Genomic DNA, 9,324 nt, shown 5'->3' with positions numbered 1-9,324 from the left:
CAGAAGGATTTGGACTGCTTAGAAGAGTGGGCTGAAAGATGGCAGATGGAGTTAAATATCGATAAATGTGATGTGCCTCATTTTGGGAGGAATAATCAAAATAGGACATATGCAATGAAGGGGAAGGCATTGAGGAATGCAGAGGAACAGAGAGATCTTGGAATAATGGTTCAATTCTTTGAAAGTGGATTCTCATGTAGATAGAGTGGTAAAGAAGGCTTTTGGTATGCTGGCCTTTATAAATCAAAGTATAGGATATAGGAGCTGGGAGGTGATGTTGAGACTGTTCAAGGCATTGGTGAGGCCATGTTTGGAGTACTGTGTGTAGATCTGGTCCCCAAATTATAGGAAGGATATTAATAAAGTAGAGAGGGTGCAGAGAAGATTTACTAAAATCTTGTCTGGATTGCAGTATCTAGAATACAAAAAAAGATTGAGTGGACTGGTCTTTATTCATTAGAGCATAGAAGGTTGAGGGGGGATTTGATAGAGGTATTTAAGATTACGAGGGGGATAGATAGTGTAGATGTGAATAGACTCTTCCCCTTGAGGGGAGGTGAGATTGGAATGAGGGGGCATAAGTTAAGGGTTAGGGACAAAAGTTTAGATGTAACATGAGAGGAAGTTTCTTCACTCAGAGAGTGGTGGCTGAGTGAAAAGACCTTCTAGAAGAGGTGGTTGCAGCAGGGTCAATTTTATCATTTAAGAGAAGGTTGGATGAGTGCATGGATGTGAGGGGATTGGAGGGTTATGGACAGGGATCAGGGAGGTGGGACTAGAGGGATTCACATAAATCAGTGTTGACTAGAAGGGCCAAGATGACCTGTTTCGGTACTGTAATTGTTATATGGTTATACTCAGCCTGTCAGAATTTTAATCATAAACAGAATCAAAATCAGACTTCATCATCATGAACAAGTCATGAAATTTGTGGTTTTGTAGCAGCACATAAACCATCTTACAAAAATAAATAAAAGTGCATGGAAAGCCAAAGTAAGGCAATGTCTTTAGTTCATTGTTCATTCAGGAATCTGATGGCAGCAGGGAATAAACTGTCCTTATGCCACTATGTGCTCCTTTTTAGGCTCCTGTACCTTTTTCCTGATGGTAGCAGAGTAAAGAGGGTATCGTCTGGGTGGTGAAGGTCCATGAGGATGGAGGCTGCTTTATTAAGGCACCACCTCTTGTGGATGTCCTCGATGGAGTGATGTTTATTGTCCGTGAGGTCGCAGGCCAAGTTAACTACCCTCTGGAGTCTTTTTCTTGCCCTGAGTGTTGGCACCTCTGGACCAGACAGTGATGCATCCGGCCAGAATGGTCTCCATGGTACACCTGTAGAAGTTTTTGAGAATCTTCGGTCACATACTGAAACTCTTCAAACACCTCACAAAGTATAGGTGCTGGAGAGCCTTCTTCATGATTGCATCGATATGGAGGATCCAGGACAGATCACTGGAGATGTTGACACCCAGGAATTTTAAGTTCTTGACTCTCTCCATTACTGAACCCTCAATAAGGACTGAGTCATGTTACCCTAACTTTCTCCTGAAGTCCACAATCATCTCCTTGGTTTTGGTAATGTTGAGCACAAGGTTGTTGGCATGAGCTTATCTATCTCCCGCATTTATGCTTCCTCATTGCTGTTTGGGATTCTGCCGACAACTGTGATGTGATCGGCAAATTCGCAGATAGCATTGGAATTGTGCCTGGCCACACAGTCATGGGTCTATAATGAACAGAGCAGTGGGCTAAGCATGCATCTTTGGGGTGAGCCTGTGTAGATAGTCAGTGAGAAGGAGATGCCATTTCCAATTTGTACTGACTATCTTTGGTGAAAGATAGATATATGGTCTGGCCAGTCTGAACCTACCTGACCTACCCTAACCTCTCCCTTGGCTCCTCCCTGGATTTCTCAATAAAGGCTGGTGTGCCTGGACTTTCCCCCTCTTACTTTTGAACCTAGATCTTGGCAAAGTAGTGTATCAGTAATGCTCAGGTTTTTGGTAATTAAAACTGTTTAATTACTCCATCATGTCGATGTGATTATTGTGTGCAGCACAATTTAATTACAAAAACAAAAGGTCAGCATACAGGACAAGACAGCTGCGATCAGGAAGATACCCGATCACCTGACCCACAGATGGTGGAGTTGTGGTGCTGTAGCAGGCATAGCCCTGGGATCTGCAGCAGGTAATAGGAGAAGTTTGCCGGCCAACCACGCTCACGATTGAACCCAGGGAGCCTAACTCAGATGTTACCTTTGAGACGTGGCTGTATGGGATGCAGACGTTCATGCGCCACCACAACCTAAGGGATGCTGAAGTTAAGTACAATCTCCTGTTTGCATCCATGGGTGATCAGGCGTTTCAAATAATTAAGGACTGCCAAACGTACGACGAGGCGATGGTTCTGCAGCAGAAGCAGGACAGGACCCCAATGATCCCAATGTATGCGAGGTACAAATTAATGACCCGGCGTCAAGCTCCTGGGGAGCCCTTCCCACAGTTCGTGCAGGTAATGAGAGAGCTGTTTAGAGTCTTCAGGTTTACCATGGTGAGTGCCTCCGAGTATACCAATGAGCTGGTACGGGTCGGACTGCTGACAAACATGCTATCAACCCAGATCCGTCACAGACTCCTGGAAATAGGCAACTGCACATTGCAAGAAGTACTGGACTTGGGGGAGGCGATGGAGATTGTAGTGCAAAGCTGTGAGGCTTACACCACCGGCGGCTTGGCATCCTCATGAGGTACGAGGGTGCTGCCACATTGGGAAATGGCACTGACGGCAGCGGCGGCTGGGAATTGCGGATTCTGCAGGCTGGCCAAGCACCCACAGAAGTCCTGCCTGACCAAGAATGCAGTGTGCTTAAATCCCAAAAAGAAAGGGCACTATGTAAAAGTGTGCTGGGGACAGCCCACTACTATCTTGGTGGTGGGGGGGGGGGGGGTTAGCTGTCTTCAAGACGACGATCACTAATGTCACTTCTGGCTTCATATCAGTCCGGTCCCAGTCATGTGCCACACTGGGGGGTGGCCATCTCTGAGGCACAGGAGATAGATCAGCTCATGTCAACAACCTTGTGCTCAACAGGAACGGTACAATGGTGACTCTGAATCGGACCTAACCTGGCCTCCTTGACGGTGGATCAGAACAGGCCTCACCAGCTGGCGCGATCGATGATGAACACTGAGGTAAAAGGTTGCATCACAGGTTGTTTGTTTAACATAGGGAGCACCAAAAGTTTTATCCACCTGGACTTAATAAAGCACTGTAAACTGAAGGTGTCTCTGGAAAAGTACCGAATATCCCTGGCATCTAAAGCCCAGTCCACAGAGATGTGTGGGTACTGTTTGGTAAACTTAAGGGTGCAGGGCAGGGAGTACAGGGATTTTAAAATCATGATAATGCCCCAATTCTGTGCACCGGTTATATTGCGGGTTAGACTTCCAGTGTCAGCTGGAAAGTGTAACGATACAGTTTGATGGTCCATTATCCACCCCCCCCCCCCCCAATCACGGTGAAGAATGAGGAATTTGTCCCAGCCAATGAGAGTAAGCTTAGCAGTATCTGTGGGTTGTCAACCCTTTGGGTCCCTCCGCTCCCGCTGTTTGAGCACTTATCTGAGACTGATAGCAGAAGATAGAGCCTGGAGGACAGACGTTTCATTAAAACCGAAGCCCAGTGACTGTTAGCCAAATGCATAATTGAGGCCAGCAACAGCCCTGGCAAACGCAGGTGCTGGTGGTAAAAAGGGGGGGGTGGGGTGGGGAGAACAGGATGGCAATAGACTACAGCCAGTCTGTGAATAGATTTATGCTACTGGATGCCTACCCCCTACGCTGACTCACCGACATGGTGAACGAGATAGCCCAATGTATTCTCTTCTCCACCATAGACCTTAAGTCGCCATACCATCAGATACCAACCTGCCCAGATGACAGGCCCTACACGGCCTTTGAAGCTGATGGCTGACTGTATCAGTTACGCAGGGTGCACTTTCGTCTGATGAATGGGGTATCAGTGATCCATTAGTGAAGACAACAGATTTTCCCACATCAGCGGAGTCTCGTAAAGCCTTTGGTCAAGACAGCGATCCATGTCATTGATGAATCCATCCTATTCCAAGTGGAAAGTGATACCTCTGATATTGCCCTAGCAACCACGCTGAATCAGGCAGTCAGGCCAGTGGCATTTTTCTCTAGACACTCCAAGGCCTAGAACTCAGGCACTCAGCAATTGAGAAAGAGGCCCAAGCCAAAGTGGAAGCTGTGCACCACTGGAGGCATTATATGGCTGGTAGACCATTTGCCCTGCTGATGGACCAGAGGGGCATCGTGTTTATGTTTAACAACAAACAGCGGGGTAAAATAAAAAAATGCTAAGATCACGTGGTGGAGAATCAAACTCTCCACGTATAATTATGAGATCTTATATCGGCCCAGAAAGCTCAATGAGCCACCTGATGTTCTGTCCCAGGGAACGTCTGCTAATGCACAAGTGAATCATCTGAAGTTCTTGCATGACAAGCTCTGCCATCCTGGGGTCACAAGGCTGTATCACTTTGTGAGGGTTAGAAATTTACCTTACTCAGTTGATGAGGTTTTGGAACTGTCCCGTAACTGTTCAGTCTGTGGTGAATACAAGCCACAATTTTACAGACTGAATAGAGCTCATCTGATCAAGTCAACCCATCCCTTCGAATATCTTAGTATGGACTTCAAGGGTCCCCTCCCATCCAATAACAAGAATCTGTACTTCCTAAATGTAGTGGATAAGTACTCCTGCTTCTCGTTTGTTATCCCTTGTCCAGATATGACCGCAGCCACGGTCATCATCTCACTCCGGACCATATTCACTATGTTTGGATACCCCAACTATATACACAGTGACAGGGGTTCCTCCTTCATGAGTCAGGAGCTGTGACAGTACGTACACGCGGCGGGGATAGCCACGAGCACAACTACTAGCCACAATCCCTGAGGGGATGAATAAGTGGAGAGGAAGAATGGTGCAATCTGGAGAGCAATCCAGTTAGCCCTCATGTCAAAAGGGATGCCCATTTCCTAGTTGAAAGAGGTACTATCCGACACACTGCATGCTACCAGGTCCCTGCTGTGCATGGCCACTAATGCCATCCACCACGAGAGAATCTTTTCCCAGGAGGTCTGCATCCAGAATCACTATGCCAGGCTGGCTGATGACATTGGGGCCGGTACTTCTTCTCAGACATATAAGACCCCACAAGACAGATCCCCTAGTGGAAAAATTGCATCTGGAACACGCACTTGTGCGGTACCAGGATGGGAGGGAAGACATGGTGTCAGTCCAAGACCTGGCCCGGGCAGGGTACACTTATATTGATCAGGTGACCCCAGAAGAACCAGACAGTCAATTGACAGTGCCCATTCCTGTCCCAGGTTTTTGACATATTCCCGACCCCCCCAAAGATAACCACCCCTCCAGCACCATTCACCAGTCAATCCCACAGAGATCTCACCAGCAAGAAGCCCACCTCAACAGGAAATGAATGACTCTGTAACCAAAATTCCACCCACATAGGTACACAGTCCTGCGAGCTCAGCACAGGAACAGCAGGGGCCTCGCCCAGCGCCTCGGAAGTCACAGAGGATCACGAGACCACTGGTCAGGCTGAACATGTGATGGACACTGTGAACTATATATATATGTAATAAAATACAGTATGTACACCATGTCGCCACATCACCCCGCTGGGTTTTATTTCAAAGAAGGGGTGAATGTGGTGAAAGGCATCTGCATTGATGTATGGATGGCCAATCCAAACCTACCTGACCTTCCCTAACTCCTCCCTTGGCTTCTCCCCAGATTTCCCAATAAAGGCTGGTGTGCCCAGACTTTCCCCCTCTTGCTCCTGTACCTGGAACCTGGTCAAGGAGTGTATCAGTAATGCTCATGCTTTTGGTAATTAAAGCCGTTTAATCACTCCATCATGTCCATGTGATTATTGTGGCACCACATTGATGCCTTCCTATAAGAAAGTCAAATATTCAGGTGCAGAGGCCCAGGGTTTTGAACTTCTTGACTAGCACTGAGGGAATAATGGTATTGAAGGCCGAGCTGTAGTCCAAGAAGAGCAGTCGTATGTATGAGTTGCTGTTTTCGAGGTGATCCAGAGCTGAGTGAAGACAGTGATATTGCATCTGCTGTTGAGCGATTGTGATGATGGATGGATTGCAGTCAGTCCAGACCTTTGCGTGTATGTGTTAATTCTACCCATGACCAACCTATCAAAGCATTTCATCACAGTAGATGTTAGTGCTATTGGGTAGCACTATCGATCAACCGCATTAAACTGAGAGTTGTGATTTATAGGCTTTAATCATCTTAAAACATTAACACATCTCACATGTTGCTGGCCCCATTGAAGGCAGGTACTGAGGGAGGAGTTTGGGTGTAACAGCCTTTATTGGGATTTCGGGGAGGGAGGAGTGGAGGGGCAGGCCAGCTCATACAATACATACATAATAGCTATACAGTGGTTGCACCACATACTGGGCAATAGTCGTTAAGACAGCTGACACGGCTCTTCTTGGGGACCGGGATGATTGATGCACTTTTGAAGCAGGTGGGAACTCTGACTGCAGCAATGAGAGGTTGAAAATATCCGTGAACACTCCAATCAGTTTGTTGATCCTTTGTTCCCAACTACCATGAAAATGCAGCAAGTTCACAGCAGTCACTGAAATGAGACTAAATTCACACTAGTTGGCAGTGAGGTCTTGCTTTGATGAAGCTCATGGCACACTGCAACAATTTGAAGACCACGCTTTAGAATATTCTCATTTAAACTCAGCAGTCATCAAGTCTTCAACTGTATTAGACAAAAACTGTCACTTCAGCACTCTATGGCCTTTTTACCCATCTTCTCTCATCCTAATTCCCTGCAGCAGAACTCTATCCTGGCTGCTTAAATGTGTGCGTGGCTACCTCTTAAATGTCATAATTATAGTTGATTCCACCACCTCCTTGGGCATCACGTTTCAGCAATCAACCCACTCTCCGTGCAAAACCTTACCTCTCAAAGTTCCTTGAAAACGCCTTCACCTCACCCTGAAAACTAATCCCTATCTGGTTTTTTTTTTGATACCCCTACCGTGGGAGAAAGATTTTAACTCCATCCTACTTATGCCTCCGAAAATCTTCTATCAAGTCAGCCATCGGCCTTCTTTGTTCCATGAAAAAGCATCCTAAAGTCTACCGATCTAGATAAACGTTTGCATGTCATTCTGTGAAAGTGACAAAAGCTAGGCTTAACCTCTCCATTATTTGAATCAATATTTTAAAAGTTAAAAATGGAATTAATTTTGTTGGTAATATTTTTCTTTGCTTTACTTTTTTTTGATAGATCATACCCAGCAGTGTGATAGTTTATCCCCAGCAGTGAGCTCTTCATTCCTCTGTGCTCACTTATCATCACTTAAGCTTTTATGAAATTCACTGTGTATTACATCTTGAATGATTCATCTTCAATGAAAGTTGAAGCATTTACAGCACTGCAAATTGTGCCTCATATCAACTAAAAGACTCAATCCTCTCCTGTCATTACACAACTGTCAAATTTACTTCACATGTATATTGTATTAGACTTTAACTAATCATAATTTACAAATGATGGGAACCAGCATAAGCTCTTAATCTGGCCCCAGTGCATTGATTTATGCTACTAGAGAATACTGCAGGCTGTCTTACAGTCAGTAATGTGATGGCATTTTTTCCCCTTGCCTGGGTAAGTGCATTCTTTATACCAGTGGTTTTCAAACTGACCCCCTAAACTCATATTCCACTTTAAGTAATGCCTATGTCATAGGTGCTCTGTGATTAGTAAGAGATTGCTTAAAGAGGAATGTGAGTGGAAAGAAAAGAGATTTGAAAACCCCTTTTTTTATCATACCTAAATGACTCATTATGTGCATGGTTTCATAACTCCAAAGGAAATGGGTCAATGACAATTTTTCTCAAGCAAAATATTGCAGTGACTATTGGGTCTAGAGCAGTGGTTCTCAACCTTCCATTCCCACTCACAGACCACCTTAAGGAATCCCTTACCAATCACAGAGCACTTATGGCATAGGGATTGCTTAAGGTGGAATGTGAATTTAGAGGGGCAGTTTGAAAACCAAGATGCTTGACTCTGACCAAAACAAATCAGACTGTTCAAAAGCAGTCCATTTAACAGTTTACTCATTCATGTGCTCCATTTTAGTTTACCGTGGCTGCAATACATATTTGGAAAACACATTTCAAATCTCTCAAATTGGTAACATAAATGAGCAAAGTTAGCAGTTGGCAAATGATTAAATTCCTCTCTAGATTTTCTGAATTGGAAATGTTAGTCTGGAAATCCTTTTCAAGAAGTATGAAAGCAGCACATTTACCATGGATAAAGAAGGCCTGTGTGTGGTTGCAAAGAAACATTTTAGCAACCGTGCAGCTCATTGATGAGTCCAAACCGAGAATACCATGCACTATTTCACTCTTCTACTTTATAGAAGACAATATTGCAATGGAAGAGGAGTCTTATGAGGAAAGAATAAGCAGGATGGCCTGGGGTCTAAAAGAGCCATTCTCAACAGGCTCCCTACAATGACCACACATCCCCCCATCCCAGGGGGCCACAGCTCATTTAATTAAAATCCTTGTTTTCTTTTCACCTCACGAAACATAATATTTTTTCATGTTTCTTATGTAGTTGGAAGGAGAGAAGGACGGAAGAAACCAAAACTTGACTGCTTCAGAGGGAAGGGGGCCCATAAATTTTGAGCGTGGCCCTAAGGGGGCCATAGACAAAAAAAGAGTGGAGAATGGCTGGTCTAAAGGAATAAGGGGTAACCTTCTTGAAAACAGGGCAGATTCTGTCTGAGAGCATGTTTCCTTTCCTGGAGCAATCTAGAATGAGGGGTAATAAATTCAGAGAAAATGTCACTCTGTAGGAAAGAAATAAGGACGAAGGCCATGAACCTTTGGAATGAAAAGAAATGACATACTTCTACAAAGCAAGCTGTAAAACAGGACTGGTGGGAGAGTTTTTGATATGAACCAACCATAAGAAGGAGCTCCTGGGGTAATTGCTATGTGGACCAACTGTACTCAACGGCAGCAGTAACCCCCACCACCACCACCCATCCCAACTTTCCCCCAGGAGGCCACAGCACATTTAAGGTGGGCCATGGACTGAAATCATAAAATATCCTTGTTTTCTTCTGTAGTCAGTGGGAAGTACAGAAGAATCCAACTATACCAAACTGCTTCACAGGGAAAGAGGGCCATAAACTTTGAGGAGAG

The sequence above is a fragment of the Narcine bancroftii genome, chromosome 3 (genome assembly GCF_036971445.1).
Source record: "Narcine bancroftii isolate sNarBan1 chromosome 3, sNarBan1.hap1, whole genome shotgun sequence".
In the NCBI taxonomy this organism is placed as follows: domain Eukaryota; kingdom Metazoa; phylum Chordata; class Chondrichthyes; order Torpediniformes; family Narcinidae; genus Narcine; species Narcine bancroftii.
Note: the sequence above shows the minus strand (reverse complement) of the source record.